General features: G+C 44.9%; 1 protein-coding gene across 3 annotated transcripts in view; it reads right to left on the bottom strand.

Moving 5' to 3' along the window:
* EGFL7 (EGF like domain multiple 7) overlaps window positions 1-19,134 on the bottom strand; it is a 204,911-nt gene that overhangs the window by 179,942 nt on the left and 5,835 nt on the right. The window contains exon 1 of one of the 3 annotated variants that reach the window (XM_069943975.1): window positions 6,237-6,362. The exons of the other annotated variants lie outside the window; for them this stretch is intronic. The gene's annotated coding sequence lies outside the window, so the exon portion shown is untranslated. Of the gene's footprint in view, window positions 1-6,236; window positions 6,363-19,134 lie in introns of those variants that run through there. 3 annotated transcript variants of the gene reach the window in all.

The raw sequence follows: 19,134 nt of genomic DNA, 5'->3' as shown, positions 1-19,134 counted from the left end.
ACTACAACTCCAAGCACATGTATATACATCTGTATGAGAGATGCATGCTGAACTACAACTCCAAGCACATGTATATACATCTGTATGAGATGCATGCTGAACTACAACTCCAAGCACATGTATATACATCTGTATGAGAGATGCATGCTGAACTACAACTCCAAGCACATGTATATACATCTGTATGAGAGATGCATGCTGAACTACTACTCCAAGCACATGTATATACATCTGTATGAGAGATGCATGCTGAACTACAACTCCAAGCACGTCTCTACATCTGTATGAGAGACGCATGCTGAACTACAACTCCAAGCACATGTATATACATCTGTATGAGAGATGCATGCTGAACTACAACTCCAAGCACATGTATATACATCTGTATGAGAGATGCATGCTGAACTACAACTCCAAGCACGTCTCTACATCTGTATGAGAGATGCATGCTGAACTACTACTCCAAGCACATGTATATACATCTGTATGAGAAATGCATGCTGAACTACAACTCCAAGCACGTCTTTACATCTGTATGAGAGATGCATGCTGAACTACAACTCCAAGCACATGTATATACATCTGTATGAGAGATGCATGCTGAACTACAACTCCAAGCACGTCTCTACATCTGTATGAGAGACGCATGCTGAACTACAACTCCAAGCACATGTATATACATCTGTATGAGAGATGCATGCTGAACTACAACTCCAAGCACATGTATATACATCTGTATGAGAGATGCATGCTGAACTACTACTCCAAGCACATGTATATACATCTGTATGAGAAATGCATGCTGAACTACAACTCCAAGCACGTCTCTACATCTGTATGAGAGATGCATGCTGAACTACAACTCCAAGCACATGTATATACATCTGTATGAGATGCATGCTGAACTACAACTCCAAGCACATCTCTACATCTGTATGAGAGACGCAGGTCTGTAATAGAGCAAGTTTATACTGTACATGATTCATACAGAGGCCTTCTGAAAGATGTCATATCCCATTGCCTGATCTGTGACAGACCCCCCTCTCTTTATCTTCTGAGTGTCCTGGTTAACATGTTCCACAATCTGGCATAATTACCATTCGACCAAAAAGTGATGCATAGGGCTCTGCACAAAGGGAAACCTTTGCAGATGAGATTTCCATTTGTTTCAGTATCAGGCCCCACTTCAGCTACCAGCACCAGATGCAATGGATGCAGTGTGTTTCCACAGGGAGCGGCTACGGATCCCCAGACATATGTGTGCAGACCTAACAGAGCCCACACATGACAGCACCTGTAATGCTGAACACTAGTGACTCCATGTACACTGACTGCCATTCACGTGTGGCTTCACCTGCAAGGCTGTGTAGAGGAGGGGGTTCTGTGTCCTGCTGTATGCCGCTCTATTGAGTGGTGGATTAATAATTTACCTAAATGTGTTCAGTGATGCCATGATTTACTTACAGTCATGATAAAAGCCCAGTATAAGCAGCCTTCTCCTATAGAAACCCTATAGAGGCATGTAGGGGTACAGCTCGATCCCAGGCCTCCCATTACGCCTCATGCATAGAACCCGTGTGTAAGCTACAGTATATTATGGAGGAGAGTTGTAGACCCATGCCAGGTCTAACGTGAAGTCCAGCCTCAGTCTACAGTAGTAACCTGTAGTCTCCAGGTACAGCGCAACCACAACCCTCATCAGGCTGGGGAAGATCAATCTACAGGAACATACAACTCTCACTATTCCGAAGATTTTAATATTTTACATTTTCCTAATATTCAAAAATGTCACCAGAGACAGGACAGCAACGATACAGATACTATCAATGGCATCTAAATAGATAAAACCCAGTCCACAATAACTATATCATATCAAACAACCCCAGAGATGAGGGAAGTGCCATAAACTTCATATCAGTGGGCATTACCCAGAATCCCACAGGGCAGAGGGGTGATCATAGCCGGCGTCTGGTCACCAGTGAATGAGGGGAGAGGGAGCTGGGCACCTGCTGCTCCCTGGGCCCAGGCTATGAATCATGGAGACAAGCCCCGGCACTCACTGTTTACATACAGCCTCTTTTCTATTAGTCATGATGAATGTAGAGGAATCGTGGGAAAGCAGATTCTGGAGGAACCATAAGCAGGTTGGAACCTGAAGTCTACTTAATCCAGTTTCTGGTGATGCAACAAAAAATAATTATTCTCGGGTTTATTTACCTCTTATTATTGAGGTGATTTCATCATGATGGAGCAGAGAGCAGAGCCAGGACGTCCCCCGCCATCCATACCAGGGCCTCTTCCTGCAGCCGATCCCTTTACATCCCAGCAACAAGAACGTAGCAAAAAGACAATTATCTAAATGACACATAATGATAACTCCCATTATACGCTGCTGGAGGTCGGAGATTTTATTATTAACTGGAGGGAAAGCAGCGCTCAGGGCAAAACAACTTGACAGCTGGCCAGTACATGCGCCAATTATACCGCCAGTACATGCTTTAGCTACGCCATCAATACATGCTCTAGCTATACCGCCAATATATGCTATAGCTACGCCATCAATACATGCTCTAGCTATACCGCCAATATATGCTATAACTACGCCATCAATACATGCTCTAGCTATACCGCCAATATATGCTATAACTACGCCATCAATACATGCCCTAGCTATACCGCCAATATATGCTATAACTACGCCATCAATACATGCTCTAGCTATACCGCCAATATATGCTATAACTACACCACTAGTACATGCTCTAGCTATACTGCCAATATATACTATAACTACGCCATCAATACATGCTCTAGCTATACCGCCAATATATGCTATAACTACACCACTAGTACATGCTCTAGCTATACCGCCAATATATGCTATAACTACGCCATCAATACATGCTCTAGCTATACCGCCAATATATGCTATAACTACGCCATCAATACATGCTCTAGCTATACCGCCAATATATGCTATAACTACACCATCAGTACATGCTCTAGCTATACCGCCAATATATGCTATAACTACGCCATCAATACATGCTCTAGCTATACCGCCAATATATGCTATAACTACGCCATCAATACATGCTCTAGCTATACCGCCAATATATGCTATAACTACGCCATCAATACATGCTCTAGGCATACCGCCAATATATGCTATAACTACGCCATCAATACATGCTCTAGCTATACCGCCAATATATGCTATAACTACACCATCAGTACATGCTCTAGCTATACCGCCAATATATGCTATAACTACACCATCAGTACATGCTCTAGCTATACCGCCAATATATGCTATAACTACGCCATCAATACATGCTCTAGCTATACCGCCAATATATGCTATAACTACACCACTAGTACATGCTCTAGCTATACCGCCAATATATGCTATAACTACGCCATCAATACATGCTCTAGCTATACCGCCAATATATGCTATAACTACACCATCAGTACATGCTCTAGCCATACCGCCAATATATGCTATAACTACGCCATCAGTACATGCTCTAGTCATACCGCCAATATATGCTATAACTACACCATCAGTACATGCTCTAGTCATACCGCCAATATATGCTATAACTACACCATCAGTACATGCTCTAGCCATACCGCCAATATATGCTATAACTACGCCATCAGTACATGCTCTAGCCATACCGCCAATATATGCTATAACTACGCCATCAGTACATGCTCTAGCCATACCGCCAATACATGCGCTAACTACACCACTAGTACATGCTCTAGTCATACCGCCAATACATGCTCTAACTACACCACTAGTACATGCTCTAGTCATACTACCAGAACATTCTCTAACTACACCACTAGTACATGCTCTAGTCATACTACCAGAACATTCTCTAACTACACCACTAGTACATGCTCTAGCCATACCGCCAGTACATTCTCTAACTACACCACTAGTACATGCTCTAGTCATACCGCCAATACATTCTCTAACTACACCACTAGTACATGCTCTAGTCATACCGCCAATACATGCTCTAACTACACCACTAGTACATGCTCTAGTCATACTACCAGAACATTCTCTAACTACACCACTAGTACATGCTCTAGTCATACCGCCAATACATGCGCTAACTACACCACTAGTACATGCTCTAGTCATACCGCCAATACATGCGCTAACTACACCACTAGTACATGCTCTAGTCATACTACCAGAACATTCTCTAACTACACCACTAGTACATGCTCTAGCCATACCGCCAGTACATTCTCTAACTACACCACTAGTACATGCTCTAGTCATACCGCCAATACATTCTCTAACTACACCACTAGTACATGCTCTAGTCATACCGCCAATACATGCTCTAACTACACCACTACACTAGTACATGCTCTAGTCATACCGCCAATACATGCTCTAATTACACCATTAGACCACTAGTAAATGCTCTAGCCATACCGCCAATACATTCTCTAACTACACCACTAGTACATGCTCTAGCCATACCGCCAATACATTCTCTAACTACACCACTAGTACATGCTCTAGTCATACTGCCAGTACATTCTCTAACTACACCACTAGTACATGCTCTAGCCATACCGCCAATACACTCTCTAACTACACCACTAGTACATGCTCTAACTACACCACTACACTAGTACATGCTCTAGCCATACCGCCAATACACTCTCTAACTACACCACTAGTACATGCTCTAACTACACCACTACACTAGTACATGCTCTAGTCATACTGCCAGTACATTCTCTAACTACACCACTAGTACATGCTCTAGCCATACCGCCAATACACTCTCTAACTACACCACTAGTACATGCTCTAGCCATACCGCCAATACACTCTCTAACTACACCACTAATACATGCTCTAACTACACCACTACACTAGTACATGCTCTAGCCATACCGCCAATACATAGTCTAGCTACACCACCAGTACTTGCTCTAACTATACATACTCATGCTATGGTTATACCACCACACTGATCCTTCTCTCACCAGGCAGCTTTATTACCACAATATCATGCTGATCCATCCCCACTCACTGTCCGGCTCGCGTGACTCTCCAATACTCACAGTGACTGCTCTGTGGACCATCACCCGGACAGATTTATTTTTACCAATGTGCCAGACCTCTGCTGTCTTATCAGGTTGTACCACTCTTTTTAGGAGTTTTAGACACTCTTCCTCCGCATCTAATAAAAGGTGTAATGCGACCTCGATAATGTGGTCTAACAATCTGGTGCAGTATAAAATAAGTACCAGTCACTCTCTATAGACGAGACAATACAGCAGCTGTATTAGTATGATAAACACGCCACATTCTCAGTCTAGTGTAACGTTACACTATGTAAGAATAGTTGTAATAAGTCTGGGCCATAGACGCGCAAAAACCTGCGAAGGCCCAGCAGAGGTACGCCACAGTATACACCCTCATACTGATGTCATACTGATATCAATGGCTGCACTCTGTCCCCTGTCCCCCAAGTCCACTGCCTTGGGGGTCACCTTTGATTCAGCCCTGTCTTTTAAACCGCTTATTCAGGCCCTGACCACCTCCTGCCACTTTCACCTTTTCTCACCCCTGACTCCACCAAACTGCTGGTACATGCTCTCATTATTTCCTGCTTGGACTATTGTAACATCCTCCTCTCTGGCCTCCATCTAACTCCCTTACTCCCCTCCAGTCTATCCTTAGCTCTGCTGCCCGACTAATCCACTTTTCCTCTCGCTTTGCCTCAGCCTCTCCCCTCTGCTAATCCCTCCACTAACTCCCCATTGCCCAACGTATTCACTTTAAATTATTGACCATGACGTACAAGGCCATCCACAGCCTGTCCCCTCCATACATCTCCAACCTGATATCCCGCTACCGTCCCTCACGCAACCTTCCATCCTCCAGTGACCTCCTTCTGCGCTCCCCCCTTGTTCTTACCTCGCACAACCGCCTCCAAGACTTTGCCCGAGCCTCCCCCATACTCTGGAACTCACTACCCCGACACATCCGGCTCTCACTGCCCGACACATCCGGCTCTCACTGCCCGACACATCCGGCTCTCACTGCCCGACACATCCGGCTCTCGTCCACCATCAAGTCCTTCAAAAGTAACCTGAAAACCCATCTCTTCACACTAGGCTACAACCTATAATAACTCTGCATCACACTGTGACTGGCTGCACTTTACCTCCTGTTTCTCTCCCATTACCTTATAGATTGTGAGCCCTCGCGGGCAGGGTCCTCTTCCCCATGTATCAGTCTGCCATCTGCCTTCATGTAATGTGTTTTGATCTTGTAATGTTCTTGTTTGTTACCCCTGCTGCCTGTATAGCGCTCTGGAATTAAGTGCGCTCTATAAATAAATAAATAAATAAATAAATAAAAATAATAATAACATATGCCACCTGACCTATTTCTGTTATCTAAGCAAATGCAAAACTCTGGGAGAAGGTTAGTGAAGGTAATTTAGAAGGTTGAATCCAGGAAACCAATGAGTAATAGAAGCCAACCATCCCTGCATGTGTCCATAGACAGCAGCCAACCATCCCAGCATGTGTCCATAGACAGCAGCCAACCATCCCAGCATGTGTCCATAGGCAGCAGCCAACCATCCCAGCATGTGTCCATAGACAGCAGCCAACCATCCCCGCATGTGTCCATAGGCAGCAGCCAACCATCCCCGCATGTGTCCATAGGCAGCAGCCAACCATCCCCGCATGTGTCCATAGGCAGCAGCCAACCATCCCCGCATGTGTCCATAGGCAGCAGCCAACCATCCCAGCATGTGTTCATAGGCAGCAGCCAACCATCCCCGCATGTGTCCATAGGCAGCAGCCAACCATCCCCGCATGTGTCCATAGACAGCAGCCAACCATCCCAGCATGTGTCCATAGGCAGCAGCCAACCATCCCAGCATGTGTCCATAGGCAGCAGCCAACCATCCCAGCATGTGTTCATAGGCAGCAGCCAACCATCCCAGCATGTGTCCATAGACAGCAGCCAACCATCCCCGCATGTGTCCATAGGCAGCAGCCAACCATCCCAGCATGTGTCCATAGGCAGCAGCCAACCATCCCCGCATGTGTCCATAGACAGCAGCCAACCATCCCCGCATGTGTCCATAGGCAGCAGCCAACCATCCCAGCATGTGTCCATAGGCAGCAGCCAACCATCCCCGCATGTGTCCATTGGCAGCAGCCAACCATCCCAGCATGTGTTCATAGACAGCAGCCAACCATCCCAGCATGTGTCCATAGGCAGCAGCCAACCATCCCAGCATGTGTCCATAGGCAGCAGCCAACCATCCCCGCATGTGTCCATAGGCAGCAGCCAACCATCCCAGCATGTGTTCATAGGCAGCAGCCAACCATCCCAGCATGTGTTCATAGGCAGCAGCCAACCATCCCAGCATGTGTCCATAGGCAGCAGCCAACCATCCCGGCATGTGTCCATAGGCAGCAGCCAACCATCCCAGCATGTGTCCATAGGCAGCAGCCAACCATCCCGGCATGTGTCCATAGGCAGCAGCCAACCATCCTGGCATGTGTCCATAGTCATCATGCCTGCGCTGCATGGAATCCATCTCTGCTGCTGCAGGATCTTGGCACGTCCTTATTTTATATCCACATGTCAGGCAAACACAGATAAGCGGCAGGCGGCAAACAGAATTATTTCTGTTTCAAAGTTGATAAAAGAAATGGTACAATCCCGTGCTTTCAGGTGATTCACCAATAGTGAGCATGGGAAAAACTCTGCTCACGCTTATCAGATAGGAGCTCAGGGGCCAAATCACTCATACAAAGAGTATATACTTGATCCAGACCAGTGTGGATATTTCACTGTAAACAATGTGCTGCTCTGATCCAGGGACATAATGGATCAATAGTTATTTGGGTTATAACAATAAAATTGATTTTCTAGTTAAGAAGAAAAGGTGCAGTGAATGAGGGGTCTGTCCTCATGATCAGGCGGCTCCAATCTGAGCTCTGCAGCTATAGCAAAAACCCTACAACCAGCAGATCACAATGGCTAGCTGTGGGCTAGAGTACTAAGACATAGGCTCTACCTTTAATGCAGCGTTAGGCCCTCTCTCAATGCCTGTGTAGTAGTTAGGATTCCCATGAGCCCCCATATAGTAGTTAGGACCCATAAACTATTAGGCCTTTTCTGTACCCCAGTATAGCAGTTAGGCCCCTTCTGTACCAACAAATAGCAGTTAGGCCTCTTCAAAAATCTAATACAGTATATAGTCTTCCTCTGTGGCCCCCATATAGTGTGAAGCCATCCCCCCTTTGTCCCAAACAGAACAATGGAGAAAATAAACACACCTGCCGCACTACTCCCCCACCTAGCTGTCCAGCTCCTCCTCTCTCTATGAGCTTCTGGCAAAGGCAGCATTGAGATGCCTGCACTGGAAGTCCCAGACAACCTCTGTTACTTCAACTGTGTGTGCTTTTAAAGACGCACACACAGTTGAAATGTTATTTTCACCCGGGTATCTCGATTGTGTCCTGTATTCCTTGGAGGGTCTTACAGGTCTGCACAAACATTGGAGGACACTGGAGGATTTGTGGTCTGACGCTGGCTGAGTGGGTTCCTTTTCCTTCCCGTGCTCCTTTGCAGCTAATCCAGCCTACCTGTTGCAAAATTTCAACTCCCAGCATGCTTAGAGCCATAGTGTTGCAACAGCTGGAGACCAACAAGGTTGGGGATTTCTATTGTGGAGGTTTCATTTTCTGCCTGGGATCTGCAGATGCAATTTTCTCTGCGACATGAGATTTCCCAGGGAAGCTGGCAACTCATCCACCAAGGCCAAGGTCAGGAGCGGAGAATGCCTTGGAACTGCTAGTTTACTTTGCTTTTCCCTGAATCCTTGGGAAAGAAAAGGGGGTGTCCAGTGGGGTGAAGGATTTGCCAGATTCCCATAGAATGTGATATGAATGTAAGAGCTGACATCCCGAGGTGCAGGCATTGTTATGGGACTTCTCTGCTGTCACCCAGCCGCTACATGAGGGAGAGACGACTTCACATGTACTGCGAGAACAGCTGCGTCCCTCATCATCCTCCAAGTCTGAACTCCCCCTTTATAAATAGGATTTATCCTAAAAACGGTTTATTTTTCAATACAGTTTCTAAAAATACCCACAAAAGCAAAAAGAAATAAATCATCGGGAACTAATGGACTTTTCCTGTCACCTCCATTTATCATAATGAGCGGAGGCCACATACTGTCTGATATAATGTAAACTGCAGGCTCAGAGCTGAGGTTCTAGCTGGGAAAGCACTGACCAGGGACAGAAGCCCTATAAGCAGAAGATGGGCTGGCATGTATACACATGGTGCGATGGCGGATGTGTAAAGCAGTACTCCAGCAGGGAAAAAGTTTGAATCAACTGGTACCAGAGACTTATAATTTACTTCAATTAAAAAATCTCCAGTCTTCCAGTACTTATCAGCTGCTGTATGTCCTGCAGAAAGTGGTGTATTTTCTCCAGTCTGACACTGCTCTCTGCTGACACCTCTGTCCATGTCATAGAAAACCTTTCCGGCTCTGCGCAGGTCCTGACAGAGGTGGCAGCAGAAAGCAGTGTGTCAGACTGGAGAGATTACGCCACTTCTTGCAAGACATACAGCAGCTGATAAGTACTGGAAGACTGAGGATTTTATAATAAAAGTAAATTACAAATCTCTGGCACTTTTTTGACACCAGTTAAACTCGCTGGAGTTGCCCTTTAATAACCAGTAGGGAAGTAGCGCACGGCTTAGCTCCAATGCAGCATAGATAGGTTGGAATCTTTTTACTTCAGAAATTCAGTGTTCTGACACCTGACACAGAGTTATCTTCCATCCCAGGGCAGCCACTTATCTGAAATTTGTTGCATTTGCACTTTTGGCATCACTGACAGCTCCCTGAGTTATGTCCCTGTGATGGCTGAGAACGCACCTGCTTCACACTGTTCAGGTATGCTCCTGCGAATCCCCTACTGGAGGGCAAAAGCAAAGCTCATCTCAGCCCATTATCAGCCACAATCTGACAGACGTTATGAAAGGTGTCGTGTCAGCAAGAGCAATACCTGGGAGTAACGTGGGAACAAGGAGCAGCGAGGACACCAACGTTCCACAGCATCAAACCCTCAGCCATTAGTGTAGATGAAAACACCTATAATTATTACAGTAAGTAAGCGGCCCGCACGCCCCGGGGTCAGGGCGAAACCCCATCGCATAATGAACGTCTTGTGCCTGAAAATATTCATTGTTGCAGGTTAATATTCTTCACTGAGGAGGTAAAAAACAAAGCTCATTGTTATCTCAGCACCGTTGTGGTAACGTACCTCAGGAAGCGGAACCTAAAAGCACAGCCTAAAGGGAGCTTTTCTGTAACAGGGAAATTTGGCTGCAACGGGGCATTAAATATCTACACAGCAGGTATTATTATAGAGAATAAGTCACAAAGGGTCCCTTCTGTATCGGGGGTGGGGTGATATGATGAAACAACACATTTAAAAAGACAGGGAATTTATTCAGACCAGTTATTCATATCTCTGAGCAAGGTGCCCCAGATGCGTTCAATGCTCAGTCACTGTCCACTATCACCTAATGAGCTGAGTGCTGGAGGACACACATGCTCAGTCACTGTCCACTATCACCTAATGAGCTGAGTGATGGAGGACACACATGCTCAGTCACTGTCCACTATCACCTAATGAGCTGAGTGATGGAGGACACACATGCACAGCAACTGTCCCATCCACCTAATGGTCTGAATGCTGGAGGACACACATGCTCAGTCACTGTCCACTATTACCTAATGAGCTGAGTGATGGAGGACACACATGCTCAGTCACTGTCCACTATCACCTAATGAGCTGAGTGATGGAGGACACACATGCTCAGTCACTGTCCACTATCACCTAATGAGCTGAGTGCTGGAGGACACACATGCTCAGTCACTGTCCACTATCACCTAATGAGCTGAGTGCTGGAGGACACACATGCTCAGTCACTGTCCACTATCACCTAATGAGCTGAGTGATGGAGGACACACATGCTCAGTCACTGTCCACTATCACCTAATGAGCTGAGTGATGGAGGACACACATGCTCAGTCACTGTCCACTATCACCTAATGAGCTGAGTGCTGGAGGACACACAGGCACAGCAACTGTCCCATCCACCTAATGGGCTGAATGCTGGAGGACACACATGCTCAGTCACTGTCCACTATCACCTAATGAGCTGAGTGCTGGAGGACACACATGCTCAGTCACTGTCCACTATCACCTAATGAGCTGAGTGCTGTTGGACACACATGCTCAGTCACTGTCCCCATCCACCTAATGGGCTGAATGCTGAAGAACACACATGCTCAGTCACTGTCCACTATCACCTCATGAGCTGAGTGATGGAGGACACACATGCTCAGTCACTGTCCACTATCACCTCATGAGCTGAGTGCTGGAGGACACACATGCTCAGTCACTGTCCACTATCACCTCATGAGCTGAGTGCTGGAGGACACACATGCTCAGTCACTACCTTTTGGTCTGTGCACAGTGAACAATGGAGGGCAGAGCCTCTGCATTAATATGGCAGTATAGCTGAAAAGACCTCTTCTTCAGGGGAAGTAAGTAGGGGCTATAGTGTCGGCTGTCAGAGGAGGAAGGAGTCTCTGCAGTAACATGGGGGTATAGCTGAGAAGACCTCTTCTTCAGGGGAAGTAAGTAGGGGCTATAGTGTCAGCTGTCGGAGGAGGAAGGAGTCTCTGCAGTAACATGGGGGTATAGCTGAAAAGACCCCTGCTTCAGGGGAAGTAAGTAGGGGCTATAGTGTCGGCTGTCGGAGGAGGAAGGAGTCTCTGCAGTAACATGGGGGTATAGCGGAGAAGACCTCTTCTTCAGGGGAAGTAAGTAGGGGCTATAGTGTCGGCTGTCAGAGGAGGAAGGAGCCTCTGCAGTAACATGGGGGTATAGCGGAGAAGACCTCTTTTTCAGGAGAAGTAAGTAGGGGCTATAGTGTCGGCTGTCAGAGGAGGAAGGAGTCTCTGCAGTAACATGGGGGTATAGCGGAGAAGACCTCTTCTTCAGGGGAAGTAAGTAGGGGCTATAGTGTCGGCTGTCAGGGGAGGAAGGAGTCTCTGCAGTAACATGGGGGTATAGCGGAGAAGACCCCTGCTTCAGGGGAAGTTAGTAGGGGCTATAGTGTCGGCTGTCAGAGGAGGAAGGAGTCTCTGCAGTAACATGGGGGTATAGCTAAGAAGATCCAGAGCCAGAATAGCAGCAGCACCAAGGGAACACATAAAATCAGGACTTCTTGTATGAGAATGACTCCTGGGACGGCCCTTTAGAGCATACTGTAATTCCGTTCTACTGTAAATAGTTGGAAGAAGTGGAAATTGCACTTTTGTGCTCCTGTAGACTTGGGTGGTGTACAGAAAAGGCATGAACGTGTGGGATTCAGGCCGGAGAAACAGTGAGTAGCAGAGGCGGAGGAGTGACGGGCTGAGGCAGCTTCACACCAGTAGAGGCTGCTCTGGTCATGGCACAGGGCTCCTCTTAACATTCTAATAATTTCATCACATAATGCAAATTCTCCTGGTCTCGTGTCTCACATCTGACTGAAGTGTGCTGGCACAAAGGAGGCAGCGGGCCAGGGCCGGGGGGGTAGCTTCACTGTGAGACGCCGGGTCACACAGGACTCCCGCTCCCACTACAGCTTAATATGAGAACACTGAAGACCCACGCCAAGCAGAACAAAGTCCAAGAGGGTTAAAAAAAAAATAATATATATATATATATATATATATATATATATATATATATATATATATTAGTAAAAAGACAATTCTTAAAGAGAAAAAGACAATGCCATTGATATATAACTTTATGGGAAAAGAAAAGATCCAGTATAACTTGTAACATGATGACAGAAATCCCTGATCATTCTGTCATAAGGAGTCCAGTGGGCAGAGTCACTCAGTGGACTGGACTCTATCTGTCTATCGCCTATCTATTATTTATCTATCTATCTGTCTATCGCCTATCTATTATTTATCTATCTCTCTATCTCCTATCTATCTATTATTTATCTATCTATTAATCTAGCTATCTCCTATCTATCTATCTATCTATCTATTATCTATCTCCTATCTATCTATCTCCTATCTATCTATCTATCTATCTATCTATCTATCTACCTCCTATCTATCTATCTCCTATCTATCTATCTATCTATCTATCTATCTATCTATCTATCTATCTCCTATCTATCTATCTATCTATCTATCTATCTATTATCTATCTCCTATCTAGCTATCTATCCTATCTATCTATCTCCTATCTATCTCCTATTATCTATTTATCTATCAATCTATCTATCTCCTATTATCTATCTATCTCCTATCTATCTATCTCCTATCTATCTATCTATCTATCTATCTCCTATCTATCTATCTATCTATCTATCTATCTATCTCCTATCTATCTATCTATCTCCTATCTATCTATCTATTTATCTCCTATCTATCTCCTATCTATCTATCTCCTATTATCTATCCATCTCCTATCTATCTATCTATTTATCTCCTATCTATCTATCTATCTACCTATCTTCTATCTATCTCCTATCTATCTATCTATCTATCTATCTATCTATCTATCTATCTATCTATCTATCTCCTATCTATCTCCTATCTATCTATCTATCTCCTATCTATCTCCTATCTATCTATCTCCTATTATCTATCCATCTCCTATCTATCTATCTATCTATCTATCTATCTATCTATCTCCTATCTATCTATCTATCTCCTTATCTATCTATCTACCTATCTTCTATCTAGCTATCTATCTCCTATCTATCAAGCTATTATCTATCTTCTATCTATATCTACAGTATCTATCATCTATTGGATTCCCTGATGGCTGTGCGCTTCAACTAAGCATGCGGTCCAGCCAACAAGTGATGATTGCTGGAGTCATATGACCGAGTGAGTGAACCCCTTCTGAGCCGAATTGATGTCTTACTTTTTATAACTAAGAATTTTTCTACATCATGGACACTTTATATGGACACTTCTTTTGGACACGTATGATTTCTATGAGATGGAATCTTTATGTATTCCCGTAACCACATGCATTTGATACACTTGCTTTTCCACATTGCACATGTTTTTTTGGTATGTGTGTATTCACCAGCTTGACAAAGGTCCGAATAGAAGGACTGAAACCTCGCTACTGCTGTTCCGTGTGCCTGTTATGGAATAAACTTCACCAACTTTGTTTCACCTAAGTCTGGAGAGCTGCAGTGATATTGTTACTTATCTACATAGACACCTGCGGATCAGGGTGACACAGCTGGCACCCAGCATACGGAATCTCTGTGAGTGCTGCATATATTGAACTTTCTATCTATCATCTATCTATCAGCTATCATCTATCTAACTCTCTTAATCCGCTCAGTTCTTTCTGCTTGATAAGATGATGCAGATAGCTTAGGTAGCAGTCTTATGGTGACGGGTTAAAAAATCCGGCATAGCTGCCAGGTATGAAAGGGCGACTATCATCCACAGGCCCTGTGTGTGCGCCATCTCTAAGGCACCAAACCTCTCCTCTTGTCACTCAGTTCTTTATTTTTTATTTTTTTTTATTTTCATATTCAATTTTTTTTATTAGCAATGAAAGAAAAGGAAACAGGGAGAAACAGCATACGACAATACGAATCCACAAGATAATATTGGGGGAATATAACAATTCGTCCATCCAGTCAGAAAAGACATGAGCATACAATAGCAGTACTGTATGTGGTTAAAGAAGAATAAGCTAATGACTGGACGGCCATCACTTCCTGTGAGCTCACTGGTTGGCTAGCACAGCTGAACATATTAAAAAGGAGAAGTCCGGTGGAAATTTATTAAAGTATTGTATTGCCCCTAAAAAGTTATACAAATCCCCAATATACACTTATTACAGGAAATCCACATAAAGGGCTTTTTTTTCCTGCACTTACTACTCCATCAAGGCTTCACTTCCTGGATAACACGGTGATGTCACTTCCTGGATAAAGCAGGGACGTCACTTCCTGGATAACATGGTGATGTCACTTCCTGGATAACACGGCGACGTCACTTCCTGGATAACACGGTGATGTCACTTCCTGGATAACGCAGGGACGTCACTTCCTGGATAACATGGTGATGTCACTTCCTGGATAACGCAGGGACGTCACTTCCTGGATAACATGGTGATGTCACTTCCTGGATAACACGGCGACGTCACTTCCTGGATAACACGGTGATGTCACTTCCTGGATAACGCAGGGACGTCACTTCCTGGATAACATGGTGATGTCACTTCCTGGATAACACGGCGACGTCACTTCCTGGATAACATGGTGATGTCACTTCCTGGATAACACGGCGACGTCACTTCCTGGATAACACGGCGACGTCACTTCCTGGATAACACGGCGACGTCACTTTCTGGATAACACGGCGACGTCACTTTCTGGATAACACGGCGCTGTCACTTTCTGCATAACACGGCGATGTCACTTCCTGGATAACATGGTAATGTCACTTCCTGGATAACATGGTGATGTCACGGCCCGACTCCCAGAGCTGTGGCTGCTGGAGAGGATGATGGCAGAGGATGCTCAGTGTCCCTCAGTGTCCCCCTGCCATCATCCTCTCCAGCAGCCACAGCCCGCACAGCTCTGGGAGTCGGGTCGTGACATCACCATGTTATCCAGGAAGTGACATCACCATGTTATCCAGGAAGTGACATCACCATGTTATCCAGGAAGTGACATCGCCATGTTATCCAGGAAGTGACATCGCCTTGTTATCCAGGAAGTGACATCACCATGTTATCCAGGAAGTGACATCGCCTTGTTATCCAGGAAGTGACATCACCATGTTATCCAGGAAGTGACACCCCCATGTTATCCAGGAAGTGACATCGCCTTGTTATCCAGGTATGTGACGTCGCCATGTTATCCAGGAAGTGACGTCGCCATGTTATCCAGGAAGTGACGTCACCATGTTATCCAGGAAGTGACATCACCATGTTATCCAGGAAGTGACATCACCATATTATCCAGGAAGTGACATCAGCATATTATCCAGGAAGTGACATCACCATGTTATCCAGGAAGTGACATCGCCTTGTTATCCCGGAAGTGACATCACCATGTTATCCAGGAAGTGACATCACCATATTATCCAGGAAGTGACACCCCCATGTTATCCAGGAAGTGACATCGCCTTGTTATCCAGGTATGTGACGTCGCCATGTTATCCAGGAAGTGACATCGCCATGTTATCCAGGAAGTGACATCGCCTTGTTATCCAGGTATGTGACGTCGCCATGTTATCCAGGAAGTGACGTCACCATGTTATCCAGGAAGTGACGTCACCATGTTATCCAGGAAGTGACATCACCATATTATCCAGGAAGTGACATCACCATATTATCCAGGAAGTGACATCACCATATTATCCAGGAAGTGAAGCCTTGATGCAGTAGTAAGTGCAGGGAGAAAAGCACTTTATGTGCATTTCCCGTAAAAAGTGTATATTGGTTATTTGTATAACTTACGATAATACGATACTGCTGGTGCCAGAGATTTGTAAAGTCTTCCAGTACTTATCAGCTGTTGTATGTTCAGCAGGAAGTGGAGTATTCTTTCCAGTCTGGAAAGCAGGAGAGGTTTTCTATGGGGATTTGCTCCTGCTCTGGACAGTTCCTGACATGGACAGAGGTGGCAGCAGAGAGCACTGTGTCAGACTGGAAAGAATACACCACTTTCTACAGGACATACAGCAGCTGATAAGTACTGGAAGTTTTTAATAGAAGTAAATTACAAATCTCTGGCACTTTAAAACACTAGTTGATTGGAAGGATTTTTTTTTTTTTTTCGCTGAACTACCCCTTTAATAAACCACAGGGATTGGATATATAGAGGTAAAAAAGAGAAAGATGGGGGGGGGGGAGCAGAAGGGAAAAGGAGAGTGGGAAAAGAGGAAAGAGGTCATGCCGACAGGCAAAAGGCATCTGGTCTGGGTGCACAGGCAGATTATAGCAAAAAGTTCCCTAAATGAGCTGGAGTGCAACAGATGGAATGTAAATGAGAGTGGGGGGTTACGTATACAGGAGACAGGTGGAGATCCCCTTACCCCCATAGGTTAGATTTGGTGACATCCGTAGGAGATAATTCTTCTGTGTGCTGAATATTAGTTATTTCAGCAAACCATTCCGCCAGGGATCCAAGGACCTCCAATGTCTCAGGACATTATAAGGGGATTTTGGGACGTTGTAATTTGTGATTAAACTTTATACCAAAGAGCAACAAACTGAGATTTGCCATATGATGTTTTAAGAAACCAACCTGTCACAGATCCACTTATGCTTCAGAAAAGCCATTTGTATCAGGTTTAAATGACGCTTTGTAACAAATTAAAATAAGTGACAAGACGTCCCAATAGTTTGAGTAATTGGTGAGAGGTTATAGAGCGCACCTGCTCTCCCCGGGCAGCGCTCCAGTCACAGATGTTTTACGCTTACCTAACATCTACATGTACAAGAGCCAGGAGTCAGGTCTGGACTGTCTGCCAGAGTCACTGCAAGGAAAGCATAAAAGCCGCCACTCTGGTCCAAGCACAATGACATACTCTAAGATCTGCCAATCACATGTATTATATTGTATGTCTTAACTTGTATCATCACAACCCCGATTCACAGAGCCGGAGCCAAGAGGGTGACAGTGCCAAAATCCAGAATCACAGATGTTACTTCTCTTCCCCAAATCAGTGAATGACTAAGAATATGCAAAACCAGTAGTATTTTGTGGTAATTAAAGAGCTTTTCTCATCAGGACACTAATCATAATACCACATAATGACATATGGAAGAAACAGAGGGGTCCAACACTCGAGCCCCTCTACCAGCCACAAACAGGCATTAAAGGAGTATTTCAGCAAAGTTTTATAGATTTGTAATATACATCTAATTAAAAATCTCCAGTCTTCTAGTACTTATCAGCTGCTGAATGTCCTGCAAGAAGTGTTGTATTCTCTCCAGTCCGACACAGCGCTGTCTGCTGCCACCTCTTTTTATGTCAGGAACTGTCCAAAGCAGGAGCAAATCACCATAGAAAACCTCTCCTGCTCTAGACAGTTCCTGAAGTGGAGTCAGACTGGAAAGAATACACCATTTACTGCAGGACATGCAGCAGCTGATAAGTATGGGAAGACTTCAGATTTTAAAATAGAAGTAAATTATAAATCTATGTAATCTATATAAAGATTTTAGCTGGAGAACTCTTTAACTCTTGCACTGGGTCTTCCATGTATCACACAGGTGGCCATTCATCTGAAGGGGAGAAGAAAGGAAAAAAAAGATTAAAAATAGTAAAATGGTACTATATGCTCCCATCATAATAGCGATCTAGTTATATAAGACACTGCATGTGCGGGGTTAATAGCAGCACACACAGCACCTGTCACAGGAATACATGGCTGGAAGCACAGCCCACAGGTATCGGGACCCTTCATCTTCTCCTGTGTTATCGGCCTCATCTACACTTGTCAGCAAACATAATAAATGATGAATCCACCCACCCCGGAGGCTTCTCGCTGCAGCCATGCGGAGGCTATACGCACCATCATTAGATCCTATTAAATCAGGACAATATCAAACGCCAAAGAAATGTAAAAAACAAGGTGGATTCAGGTGGATTATCTCAGGGCGTCACTGCAGCTAAGTTTAAAGTTCAATCAGATGCGTCTCGCGTCGTCGTTTTCTTCAGTTTCCATCTCTAGATTATCTGAAGCCAATGATTCATTTCTTTTCAGTAAAACTTTGAAGTCGTCTTCATTGAATTCTAATAAAGTCACAAAGGAAAACAGGATAACATATAAAGATGTAAGAAACCTATCTGGGACTTCTCATATGATGGTGTCATCTGTCTGGTTACTTACAGGAGAGAGCGTATTCAAGAAGCCGTGGTGTATGGCAGCTACAGACATTGGGAAGGCACTGGAGCCGACATGCAGTGCCCTGGATGGAAGCAGAGTCCGCTTGGTCCGCTCAGAGTCTGCTCCGTATATCCAC

The sequence above is a fragment of the Dendropsophus ebraccatus genome, chromosome 10, assembly GCF_027789765.1.
Source record: "Dendropsophus ebraccatus isolate aDenEbr1 chromosome 10, aDenEbr1.pat, whole genome shotgun sequence".
Taxonomy (NCBI): domain Eukaryota; kingdom Metazoa; phylum Chordata; class Amphibia; order Anura; family Hylidae; genus Dendropsophus; species Dendropsophus ebraccatus.
This window is presented reverse-complemented; position numbering and strand designations above follow the sequence as displayed.